The following is a 14,082-nucleotide window of genomic DNA, read 5'->3' on the forward strand; positions in this document are numbered from 1 at the left end:
AAGTGACAGAGTGATCTAATCACTGACAACTGTTTTCACACGTCTATCCAGACTGAATGTATCATGGGACGCAATTCTTGTAATTTAAGATCTTATAATACCATATGTTCATTGTGAATAAACGATTTCATTCATTCATTCATAGGTAATTTGATTGTGACGTCACATGCTAGTGATTCATATAAATTCCATAGTAGCAAAATTGCTTTGACAGTTCGAAAAAGGAAACAAATGACTAGGAGTCAAATACCCTATTATGTATTAGGTATTTTTGAAGTGAAAACTTCTTCAGCGGCGCTGTGCACGTATTATGATGGGGAAAAATGTTAAACTCGCGACAGGTAAGATTCGTAAGACGTAAGACGGACACGTGACTTGATCGAAAAACTGTTACAATGTCATTGAGATTTTCTTTATTGATTTAAATGCCATCTAGTGAGTTTCCCTCTAACTGGTACTAATATAACTCGAGTACTAACAGTGATGTGCTTAGGGGTTTCAAGTAATGCGACGAAATAACGCTAGATGGCGTTAACCTCAATTATTAACTGTACAATGTCATTGAGTTTTCACTTCTGCCGGCACTCCCGGAGGGCAACCCGTTGTTTTTTATTCTAATAGTTACTAAAATAAAGGTAGCTGCTCCCCAGGAGATAAAAACTTGCAACGCATCGTAAGACAACCGTTTTCAGACATTTAGTAAGTATGTACTTATACCACTGTTTTCGTCCGCTGTCCAGCTGATTTGCTCTACAGGTCACGTTTCTCGACCGATTCTCGTGAACTTTTGTAAGCAGGTTCAATCATTGTTATGGATTATTATTATTTATTCGATTCAGCTTTTGCAAATCTTTCAAAGCGAAGCCATGGGAGTTCGCGAGGTCTATCTAAAGTACACGCAGCCACTAGTTTCCTACATGGTAAATAAGTTAAAATTTCGCTGGTAATTTTTAGAACTATTTCTTGTACATAAGTAGTACACGGAGTTACTTTTTCTTGTAAGTACTTCTTAGCTGTGCCTTATGAGGTCTACGTTCAATCGTTCATACGTTACGAAACAATATTTTTTGAATATTGAACCATTATGTGACGACCGGTGGGGCCTATTAGTGGGTATAGGGTTACCAGATACAAATTTAGAATTTCCTGACAAAATTCCTGATTTTCGAATATTTTTCCTGACATTCATATTTTTGACGAGGACGGGGGGACGGGGGGTGTCCAGCCGTTAGTTATTAGTGGCCACCCGATTGAGCCGATAGCCGCGTTTTATTAATTTAAGTTTTATTAAATTTATTATTTGTATTAATTGAAGTACATAAAAAGGTACTTTATAAAATAAGTCACCAATTCAAAAAAAATCCTGACATTTTTCGTGTTCCGTCCCCATTCCTGAAAAAAGGCCAAAATTCCTGACATGTCAGTAAAATTCCTGTCATCTGGTAACCCTAAGTGGGTAGTGACCCTGTCTGTAAAGCTGATGGTCCTGGGTTCAAATCCCGGTAAGGGCATTTATTTATTTAGTGGTGAGCACAGATATTTGTTCCTGGGTTATGGATACTTATTTAAGTATTTGTATATTACATATATCGTTGTCAGGGTACCCACAACACAAGCCTACTTGAGCTTACCGTGGTACTTAGTCATTTTGTGTAAGAATGTCCCTATATTTGTTATTATTTATTTATTATTTTTCAAAGTAGGCTATCAGCATCAGACGACATCACTATTTAGTATGCAGCAGATGGAGGACTAGCCAAATTTATTTACATGTGTACACATTAGTATGTCTAATGAACACAACTATAGATAAAATATACGTGTGAATATGTACATAATGATGTGTTATTTAAATATCTTATTTATCAACATGCCACATTCGTGTGTACTGCATTTTCATTTGGACATTTTAGCACGTTTCTGTTTGCGGATCGCCATTTTGTATTGACTTTAAGCGAGATGGTTTTTTTTTTATTTTGGCTTTTAAATTACCTATATTATTGCTTTACCTAGGTATGTATGACTATACAAATACGTTTGAAACAAAACCCATATAAAAAGGAAGAAAATATTTTATTGAATCCTTTTTGAAGTCGGGTTATCTTTTTTCTTTTTAAGTTTTAATGTAAGTAGGTATGTCAATTTTATTAATAACTGATAATAACATTAACAACATGTTCTAAATAATACGAAATTTTTGCAATAAAATACTTACTTAATAACCACATGATAATAATTACCTGTAACGAAGTATCTTAAACCTATTTGATTAATTTAATTACTCTATCGAAACCTAGAATCGCGTACGTGACATTTCCTTATTTTTATTAAAATTATAAATTAGAACAAACTACAAAATTATACTAAAATATGGACTAATTAAATTGTTTATTTGCTAAATATGTACACAATAAATTAATTATGTATATTTATCTTAAGGTAAATTTGAGCATTAATTGCAAATTATAATTTTATAATGATAGCCAAATGTTTTCGTAATATTATTTAATTTATTTAATACTTTGCTTATATCAAAAATATTGAATATTATTTTATCATAACATCATAAGTAAAATTATTGATTGACGTGAATAAAACCTATTTAATTGACCGAAGCGTTAGCGAAGGTCTCCATTTCGGTCGACTCGGGCAACCTGCTTCCATATGTCCGGATCCGGATGCAACTCCTCTACAATTCTCAACCAATTCTCGTGAAATTTTGTGAGTAGGTTCGGTAGTTAAATATGATTTTTCTATCGTTTCGTGTTTAGGAAAAGTTCTAAAAGGCGGAAATTGGTTGCTAGACAAATTTATGGTAAGCGTTAGGAATAATAGTCGTCTAGCACTCTTCAACAGCTTTACACGTATAACAGCCGTAACGTAGCAACCATTGGAAAGCTTATTCAATTGTTTACCGTATTCTCGCGCCATAAAATCCAAATTTAAACTGATTCTCCGATGGCTGTTACGCCTGTTATACGCGGTGGGACAAAGCAGTAAGTAAGCTAATAATATGTTTTTATATCCTAGACTAGATACTTACTAAATGTTACTTCGATTGACCAATTTAATACCTATTACTCAATTATCAATCATCCTGCTTTCGTATCACTTTAAATCAGCGGTCGGCAACCTTTTAGCAGCCAAGGGCCACATAGTAGTTAAAGATGTTGACGCGGGCCGCACTTTGTTAATATTTATGACTTTATCAGACATTGTCGTTTGTTAATATTACATACAAATTAACCAGGGAGGCTCGCGGGCCGCGGGTGCCTACCGCTGCTTTAAATGACAAATCGTGTGAATAAATTGGGGCAATTGAACTGTCATGTTAGTAATTATCAGGAATATAAAAACAAGGCTTTAACCCTTTGAACGCTACGCTTATCGTGCGCGGCGCGTCATTGTGAACCTTGTCGGAATGCACGAAGGTTGATATTGGGCTGTAGCCGCGCTTCAGTTGACGGACTTGGCGGTCAAAGGGTTTAATAGTGCCTTTCTCTGTAGGTAGGGACCTGTGTATAGATAACAGTTCGATTAGCCAAATCAATACTCAATTCAACTTCCTTATGCACTAATTCTGTAGGTACTAAAATAAAAATTCGCATCTGGGATGTGAAAACAAGGGGTAGTGATATTGCCTTTCTCTGCAATTATTTGTATATTATTAAATACAGACTCATTCATTCATTTAATATGGATCCTATTACATTTAAAGAGTGACAACAACTGATAAAACTACCAACGCGACTACAACAAATTAACGAATGATTTAAATTATAATTTATTACATGTATTTAATGTATTCCACAGACAGCCACCTTGGTAAATGGTAAACTTGCAAAACACAGTCAGATGTTACCGGCTCTGTTAATATAGAAAACCAGATTTATTAATATACTATTGTAATGCCCGCGACTTTGGTTTTCATGTATCGCTCGACCTGCCTTACTTAACATATTCATACTTATTATAAATGTGAAAATCTCTGCCCGTCTGTCTTTAACATGTAACGTTTTTATAACTATTTTATTTATCGAATTCAATGTAGTTGAAAAGCTGAAGCCTTGGGGATCAACATAGTTTACTTTAATTTTGGGAAATTCACCCCTTGAACAAGGGTGGCGAAATGACTGAGCGCAGAGTGAAACCGCGGGCATTAGTAGGTATTATACGTAGAATTTATCGATAACTGAGTGGAGCTTATTCAGTTCAGATATCAAAATACTCAATTGATTATATTCTCAGCATGTATTTTATCTCCCGAACTAGGCTTTATTATGTTGGAGGCCAGAGAAATATTTGAAAATTAAGTGCATAACATATGTTCTAGACAAAGAGACGATTTTTAATCAGATCAGCTACACTACTGAACCAATTTCGATGTTCTATTATGCTTTGATCATTGTTACAGTAACAAAGACGGACGAACACAGACATCCCAATTTTATTAACATATCCGCGAACGCTAATTAATTCGCATAGACAATGCCAACCTCTAAATAAAAATACATCGCAAATCTATGGCCGGCCGCGCCGCTCCGTTCCACATTCGAAATAATAATTGTATTAAGGAAACATGAGCGCGGCGCATGTGTTTGTTTGTTTGTTTACGCGCCGGTGACGTCATATGTTTATTCTCGCGGGGAGACGCGGGTGCGGTGGGCTGGGGCAATTGATTTTTTGATAAGTAGATAATAATGTATATGCAGATATGGATATGAAAAGTGAATATGTATTAATTGAATGTTTTTTGGAATTATTACAATCCTCCTGTAACTTGAATTTCTCGCTGAGAATTTCCTGGCAGTTTACAGTAAGGTGTAAGGTGCTCTCCGAATAAGTGGTTACAGAGAGGTTTTCCAGGGTTGCAAATTCACTTTTGTGAGACCTTTGGATGGAACCTATACCTTACCTTAGTTGGGTACCATCACGCAGGCCTTGTACTTGTTTACTACCTTTTTTTTTTAAATACATAGGTACTTATATATATATATGCTGGTATTTTATAATTTAGCAAACATTTTCCTGTGAAATAGTAGAATAAACTGCCTCGCTATTTTTTCCGACATTTAACTCTCTTCATGACTACTTTCTAGTACCTTAAATATATAATAGTAAACTGTCTTATATTTGAATTTGAAGTCACAAAATAGCTAAGCACATTTCTCGACATCAACTTCTAAAAGAGTGTTCGCACAAGATTTACTGCTACTCGTCTGTCCTTCTGAGTACTAGTGCGAAAAGATGTTGACATGTCATTTGCAAGTTTTTCATAGTGGCAACTACATGGGTGTCAAACCTGCCGCGGTGCCCCTTGTTTACACACTCACACATGCGCACCGCCGCACACACCGCCGCTCCCGTCGAGCCGCTTATTTAGGTATATTGTTGTTTATTTTATTCGGCGCTATGCTCCGACACGGCGAGCCTTTCGACTCAGTTTTAACGCGCACGTTTTATGAAACGACAACTATGCGTCGATGTGCGCTCGCCACGAATAATTATTAATATCGGCACGACCGAAATAACGACGCGGTAAACAAATTCGCGATTTTTATTGGTTAACACTTTGTTGAAAAGAACGTGAGGTTTTATTTATGTTTTTTTTTATAACCTATTCGCATTGTCGCTGGCCAGTGCCGGTTGTCTCCGCGAATTTTAATAGCCGCTAATCATAGTTTATTTTTGCGCGCAACGTGTGTTTAATAAATGTGCTCGGACTTTTTTGGACTTTATTTGGTATTTTACAATACGGAAGTGATTATAAAAATTATAAATTAGCTGTCATAAATTCGCGAAATAAATAAGTCATTTTTATGAGAACCGGTTCTATTTTTGAACAATAGCGCGAGCGGCGCGAGTTTTCAAACTTTTAAATTTCGAATGTCAGTTTTGGCGGGAAGGCAAGAAGTAGGTTGTACAGAAAGTTTGGAAAAGTGTTGAGCACACATCGGATGCTCGCTAGTGTTTTTTCAACGCGTTTTCGAGGCTAAGCGCTAGTTGTTTGAACAAGTGTGTTTTCTAATGGATTTATTTTGAGGTGAGTTTAAACTTGTGTTCGTGTTTGTATTGTTTGTTCTCCGTGTTTTGTGTGAGTGCTCAGTGCCGGTGGCGGGAAACCGAATACCTAGCCGGTTTAGTGTGCGTGTTGTACAAACAACATTTTTGTGTGCGTGTGCGAGTTATTGTCACTTTGTTTAAGAGGGGAGGCGAGGGAGTTACTTGTCATGTATTTAGGCGAAGACAAAAGTTTGACGAGTTGACTTTTTAATTTGGATATGGGCTGTCAAAGGCTTTCGGCACGGAGCATGGAGGCTCCATTTGTTTGCCCACGCGCGATAGCCCGATATCTATAATTATTGATTTTTGTCATCACATCACGCCACTGCCAAATTAGCTATGCAAAGTAAATATTATCTGGCGTGTTTTTTTAATGCAAATTAATATTGAATTCTCAGAACAATTTAGGTGTCTTTAATTTAAAGGCAATATTGGTATACATATAACTTGTTTACTTACCTAATTAATTAATTTTATATGATAGTCAAACATCATCAATATGTTACGTCTTACTTTAAAAAAATGTATAAGCGCATGTGATACCCAGTATAACGTCTGATGGTATCTACTAGAAAGCCGTAGGCTTGTTTTCCACCACCGCAGCTTAAAAAATAAGGAATACTTAGAGAATACAAGAATAACGAATAAAAACTTACTAGGAAAATAATCAAATAATTTTATGAAAATATTTTAATTTCTATTATTTCAGCTTTAAAACACTTCTTCTTCGTATTCTTCATTACTGAAGGTCGTGCCTGTCTTGAAATGCCTTCACCGAGGCCTCGACGAGCTGCTTCCATTTCACCCTGTCTTCGGCTTGTCTAAGGGCAGTAGTGACAGTAAGTCCTGTAATATTCCTTACTTGATCGGACCAACGGGTGGGTGACCGTCCTCTCGGCCTCTTGCCATCCACTTTTCCACAAACAACCAGTTTCTCCAGGTTATCTGGCTGCCTTCGAGCAATATGTCCAAAATAGCCCAGGACTCGTTGGTAACAGATTGTTAAAACACTACTATAACTTAAATTATAAACTAAAATAGACGTCATACTTATACCAAAGATAAAGACATCATACCTTATAGGCTCTTTCCTTACTGACAACAGTCACAACATATAAGGGGTCATCCATTAATTACGTCACACGAATTTATAGGTTTTTTGACCCCTCCCCCCCTCCTTGTCACACTTGGTCACATTTGGGAAATCCCTCCCCCCTGGTGTGACGTCACAATTTTTCAACGAAGTCGGCAAGTCGAATTTTTTGTATTCATATTTTATCAAAATATTTTTGACAAAAGTAATTAAAATAAGTAATTTTATAACCCAAAACTGATTAGGAAAGAAAATTAAACTAATAAAAACGATTATCGTTCCAAAAACTTGTTATTTAACTGTACAGGGAATTAAATCATTTAAATAAATTTTTGGTTACTGATGAAGTTAAAGTGACGTCACAAAGTTTGTTACTCCTACCTCCCCCTTGTCACAACATGTCACACTTTCTTGACCCCCTCCCTCCCCCTAAACGTGTGATGTAATTAATGGATGACCCCTAATTACCATCTTAACTTTTGCTTCAAAACGGCACAAATTACTATGAGATTTAAAGAACTTAACTCAATGTCGACTGTTATTAGTTATTACCGCTAAATAAACAGTGACAATCGTACAATAATTCTTCCGGGTATTAAAAAGTGTGTTACTTTTACTTGTCCGTATTTACTTAAGTAGATATGAAATATGTGATACTTAAAATTTATCAAACAATTAGAGTTAGACCAAGAAAAGTCTGCAGCGATTTTGAAAGCCAACGCAGTGGAAACAGTGTTATTTATGTCACAAATTCAAAGAAGTTTGACGTTTCAAAATACCACTTGGAGTGCGTGGGCTATCAAAATCTCTGCAGACTTTTCTTGGTCGAACTCTACTAACTCTAGGTAGACTATCTGACACAGACTCCGCGTTATATAGGTAAAATATGTACATACTACAGCGCGAACTGAATCACTAATACAGCCTGGCAAAAAAGAGTAGAAATTAATAAGTGGCAACACTGTAGTGTTGTCCCTTTCAAATCAATTTATATAAGTGAACGGGACGACACTACAGTGCTGCCACTTTTTAATTTCTACTCTTTTTTGCCAGGCTGTAAGTTGCACTCTATATTAAATTTTCTAATACAAAATACAAATTTCTTTATTTCTTTAAAATAGCTTATGTTTATAATAGCTAATGTTTTCGTGGAAATTATTGGGCCTCATACATTCCACGACTCTTCCTCTCTCTTTCCGCACATACTCTATCTTAATTCTTGCCGAAAAATCCAAACAAAATACATTTTTTCATAGTGCCTATTGAGTTTTTGGACAAGGAATAAAAACTTCTAGCCTCCACCACTGGAAGTCTTAGCCACTTTTTCTTCAATATATGATTTTTTCTAAAGTTTTTCATAAAAACTTAATTTAGATTGCAACATCTGCTCTTTTTCCGTATCATTATCAGGATTCAAAGGGAGAACAATAGAGTAAGAAAAGGACAAAACAACAGTCTAGTGTTTGTTTTTGTCTACTTTTGTGAGAATTTGGCGAACTGTAGGCATAGTACGAGAGAGACTACCCGTCCTAATCTAATTAATACAGTTAAAATAAGACGGATAGTCTATCTCGCGCGCGAGATACTATCACGGTGCACGCGTGCTAAACTGCTAAGCCTACTGAGATTGATAAAACGAATAAAATATAAACTAGAGAGACAATATATTAAATAAAAATAAAATTAAGTTGGTATCTAGTTTACCAGTAGGTATGGGCTAAATTTAACAAATGTTTTAGTGAACATTTGCAAAGTTACGTGTGACAGAAGATACCAAACTGCCTATAAGTTACCTATTATAATTATGTACATTATTTTAATGTTATTTTATTTATAATATGCCTTGTAGGCAGAACCATAATTTTATTTTTATTAGATACCAACTTAAATTATCGTACCTATATCGTACTTGACTTAGCCATTGAGATAGGCTAAAAAAGGGTATACGTTTTTTTGCATAATTGTCCTAGAGAAATGTTAATCTATATTTTTTTAAATTAGGAATTTTATATTTTCTTTCTGTCGAATTAATTAGAATAGAAGGTATCGCAAGTAACATTTGTGTTCTTACTAGGTATCTAAATTACTAAGTCGGTATACTATATGGTTAAAATTAGTACTATTCTATAATAATAGTTTTATCTTATAAATTACTAATTATGTAGTCATAATAGAATCACGTATGTATTAGGCTTTCTAGGCAGAAAATTTAAAATAAATGTGGAATAAATCAATGTTTAGATTTTTTGTGTGCGTTAATATTTATTAACCACTAAATAAGGATAGGGTTAATCAGCTTTTTATATATAAAAATATATGTTTTTCCTATTGCTCGGCATAATCTATTAAACCGGATTCATTCATTTAAACTAATACACAAATATATACCTTATTGTTTTTTTTGTTAGGACAATTTAGGAGGAAATCCGTATCTTAAACTTAGTAAATAATTAATTTTAACAAGCTAATTAGTATTATTCAAAATTTAGGCAAGCAACAACTGTTTGTTAAAAACATACAAAATTAAATAATAATATGAAAATTAGTAGATATTACTTGCGGTAGTCCATTGAACTAGGTATGTTATAAGGAGATTAAAAAGTCTTTTAACGATATTTCGTCGTTTTAAAAGAATGCCAGAGCTCAACGAGGGTGCGGACTTGCGGAGTGTTAGGGTCGGCAACCCTCATGCAACACCTCTAGAGTTGCAGGCGTCCTTAGGCTACGGAGACTGCTTACCATCAGGCGGGCCATATGCTTGTTTGCCACCGACGTAGTATATTATAAAAATGTCACCGTTGATAAAATAAATTGAGGGAAAAATTTGGGCTGTTAGTGGTCCCTTCATTCATTCTATGGAACTTGCTAACTATGTAAACAAACCGTCATATTGAAATTGTCTCTGAATGATGAATTTACTAGTGACTTTTGTTTACATAGTTAGCAAGTTCCATAGAATGACACTTTACAGCAATAACAATGCAACGCAAAACATCGCAAATTACACTGTAGGTAGGTACTTTATATTTTGGCTTTATAAATGATAATGTGATTGACGTGATTGTGAAATAATAATAATATCAGTCCTACTAAAACAAGTCAGTGTTGTAGTGTACTAGTTACACAAATTGTGCCAATTATTTTATGACGTTTTTTGTAGCAGTTGTCGAAAATAAACAACTATGTTTTTAGGAAATTAAAATAATATCTACCTATCTAATTATATCAGTTTTTAGGAGATAATCTTATCATTTAGATTGAGTAATGAATAACATTAAAAAAGTTAATTCAAGTAAACAAGTCTATGCACTATTAAAGACAGTAAAGGCATTTATTTCCGATTAATCTATTATATCTTTTACATAATTAAGATAAGCATCTAATAATATCTTCACCTACAGTTTTACATAACGAGTGCAAATATGACCCTCGACGAGACTGGGAAAGGCAAATAAAGGGGATGGAGTTATAAAAACAAGGGTATCAGGACCCCAATGTTGAGCTTTGTCTTATACCACTTAACTAGGAGCTTTGAATATGGACTTGAATTTAAGCTCTTATCTGTAAAACAGCGAAGAAAAAAATATTATATGTATTTAAGATTTATCAGTAAAATTACGAGGTATAGATGGTCAAGCAAATCTTGTCAGTAGAAAAAGGCGCGAAATTCAAATTTTCTATGAGACAATATCCCTTCGCGCCTACATTTTTCAAATTTGCCGCTTTTTTCTACTGACAAGATCTGCTTGACCAACTATATTTACAGGTGTTCAAATGCTTTGTTTCTAGCTGTAAAATGGTAGTGATAATTCTCGGAAAAAAGATACAAGATATTCTTAGTGACATTACATGATTACATTTTTTTAAATATGGATATGTAAATTAAAATAGGTACCATAAAACAGGGCTGCACGTACTTTCCTTTAAAAGCTATTAATCAAAACTTTGATATCTCGTACTGAACTCAATTTTAAATCAACTTTAAACAACTCAATTGTAAAATATGTACGTGTTTATTATGCCTTATATTAACTTAACTCCCATAACATTTTAGCAGTTAGAATTTATGTGAAATAATTTTATAACAAAAATAGTTAAGCAAGGTAGGTATGCCACTTATTTTATGCTAATACTATATTCCGTCCTTGAGCGAAGATGAACAGACACATCATAACATCAATTATTCATAAAATATAAGTAATTTATCAATAATAATTATGACTTGTTCTTATATTATAATCTATCTGTAGTATTTTTTCAATGATAAAAAGCAATTAGATGAAAGCAGGATGAAAGTCATTATAGATAGGCAAGTTTTCTCAGTTTCGCAATGATCAACTCATGCACTTAATATTTAATAAACGTGATTGCTAAGGTATAAAAACTTTTCCTTGAAAATGATAAAATTTAAATGAAGAAAATATGTCTGAGCCGATATTATATGTTATCGATATTACATATTATAAAATTATTGGTATTATCTTGACTTATACCATTAAACGAGCAATTCTTGTATATATTATATGTACCTATATTACTGGGATCTCGGAAACGGTTTTAACGATTTCGATGAAATTTTCTAAATGGGGGTTTTTGGGGCGAAAAATCGATCTAGCTAGGTCTTTAAAGGCCCACTGGTTACCAGTGCGTCGGACGATATCGGCCTGTCAGTTAGGAGCCCACTGATTAACAGTCCGCCGGACGGTATCGGCCTGTCAGTTAGAACAAAATTTTGACAGTTCCGAACAACTGACAGGCCGATGCCGTCCGGCCGACTGTTAATCAGTGGGACCCTTAAAGGGGTCTTAATTAAACGCAAAATTTGACAGCTCCGAACAACTGACAGGCTGATATCATCCGGCGAACTGGTAATCTGTGGGCCCTTTTATCTCTAGGAAAACGCGCATTTTAGAGGTTTTATATGTTTTCCGAGAAAAACTCTCCAAGATATTGTTAATTAAATGAGTTTATGTTCACGGGTTTATTTGAAATTTTACTAAAATCTTAAATATGTACAGTCAGCTGCAGAGAGAGGTGACTGTACCTACTATCAGAATTTTTATTCTTTTGATTTTAAACACATAAACGATGTCGCTTGTTCTCTATTTCAGTATAAACAAATTTAATCTATGAACTACATATGTAACTCTCTTCTCTATTAATCTTCTAGTACTTTATTTCATGCATGGTGTAAAACAATTTAAAATACAGTCAAATACCCTATTATAAGAATAACTCATAAATCTCATAACGGTGCCTCAGCATCACATTATCAAAATCAAATACAAATTGTTACTATTACACTATTAACACCTTAGAAAATGCTAAAGGAAAATTGTATAATGTTTCCAAGTCATAAACAATATTTTATTAGCGGGTGTTACTTAAATTTTATGTTAAACGTTATGGTTTGCTAGTCCAGTTGCACTTAACTCCGCTTCGTGTTATTAAAAACGGGGTATCTGACAACAATGGATAGGTCATTTCCGCCTATAGGAAATTAGTTAAACTAGTTATAGTTAAATATTAACTATAATCTCGTGTGTGTGTGTACTTACTTATCACGGTTTAATGATGTATATAAGTACCTACACACTTTTTAAAGCAAGAAAGGCGGTGTTTTAATTGTATGTATTTTGTTCTACTTAAAACTTTATTTTTAAACCATATATAAAATTTAAATTTTATTTTTAATCGTTAGTATCGTCACACATCAACTAAGTAAGTTTGATAAGTTACATATCTACATACTATGTATATTGAATGTATTTGAATGTATTTTTATTCTTGACTATTTGAATCCTTATAAAGGGAAAAGTTTTAACTGTGTAAAAGCGAAATAGGCATATGACCTCATTAAAAACGGTGTCGTTAAACAAAGGTGTGATTTAAACTCGACGGTCGTGGTAAAAGCGGAAACAAACGGATGTGTGTATGTCTGTCTGTTACTTCTTCACGCTTAAACCACAGGACCGATTTCATTGAAATTTGGCACTAATAACTCTAAGGCCAAGAAAGCCTGAAATATTTTTATATATTTATTTATATAGATATAGTTTGAGTCCCCAGGAAAGGCATAGGATAGTTTTTACTTTTTACCTCAGAAATAATCCTTTAAGCGGATAAAAAGGAAAGTGGAAGTTTGTATGGGGAATCAATAACCGCTGAACCGATGTAGATGGAGTTTGAGGCCCGATAAAGGACATAGGATAGTTTTTATTAACTATTATATCATTCCACGCAGATGAATCGCGAGCAGAAGCAAGTAGGTACAATAATTTGGTGCCACAACTATGTACATATATATGTAAGCAAACAACGCCATAAATTGCGTGGACCAAGAACGAAGCGCTATTTAAACATACCTCTTTTTAGGCAACTTAGCAACAAACAATACTATATCAACTATGTTTTTTTTTCACGTATGTGTGGCTATGTTTATGTTTGCGTCAGTGTGTGCGTGTAGGCGTGACGGCGATAGCGTTATCGGTTCGAGCCTTGCAAAAATACACAACAAACATGCACAGTATATGTTGAAATTGTACATAATACCACAGGTGTGGTTTTTAAATAAGGCATTGTTTCTCGATACTGATTCAATATCCGGTTAGCTTAACTAATCTGTGTTTAAATGAAATACGATTCCTTGTCGCGTTCCAGTTCTGGGTACCTACAAATCTCGATGTTATTTATTCTTTTATTTGTGGATCGAGATAACTGAAACTCTACTATAGCTATTAAATGAAAAACTAAAAAAAAACAGATCACTAATTTCGCCGTTATTTTTGAAAAAAGTACGTAAGCATACGCGTCTATTCTAAGATAGTAGCTGTAGTATAGTGACGTAAACACAACCAGAAAATAACATTATACATATGTCTTGAGTGATTTTCTCGCCATTCCTTTAACATTAACAGCCTGTTTCT

The 14,082-nt window shown here is 34.3% G+C and overlaps 1 protein-coding gene across 2 annotated transcripts in view; it reads left to right on the plus strand.

Annotated features, from left to right (window-relative positions):
* The first annotated feature begins 5,151 nt into the window (after positions 1–5,151).
* The window catches only part of LOC134801416 (forkhead box protein P1), a 102,633-nt gene continuing 93,702 nt past the window's right edge, over positions 5,152–14,082 (plus strand). The window contains exon 1 of one of the 2 annotated variants that reach the window (XM_063773962.1): positions 5,152–6,043. The gene's annotated coding sequence lies outside the window, so the exon portion shown is untranslated. The remainder of the gene's footprint in view (positions 6,044–14,082) is intronic. The other variant, XM_063773964.1, reaches the window with a different exon arrangement.

Source organism: Cydia splendana, chromosome 22, assembly GCF_910591565.1.
Source record: "Cydia splendana chromosome 22, ilCydSple1.2, whole genome shotgun sequence".
In the NCBI taxonomy this organism is placed as follows: domain Eukaryota; kingdom Metazoa; phylum Arthropoda; class Insecta; order Lepidoptera; family Tortricidae; genus Cydia; species Cydia splendana.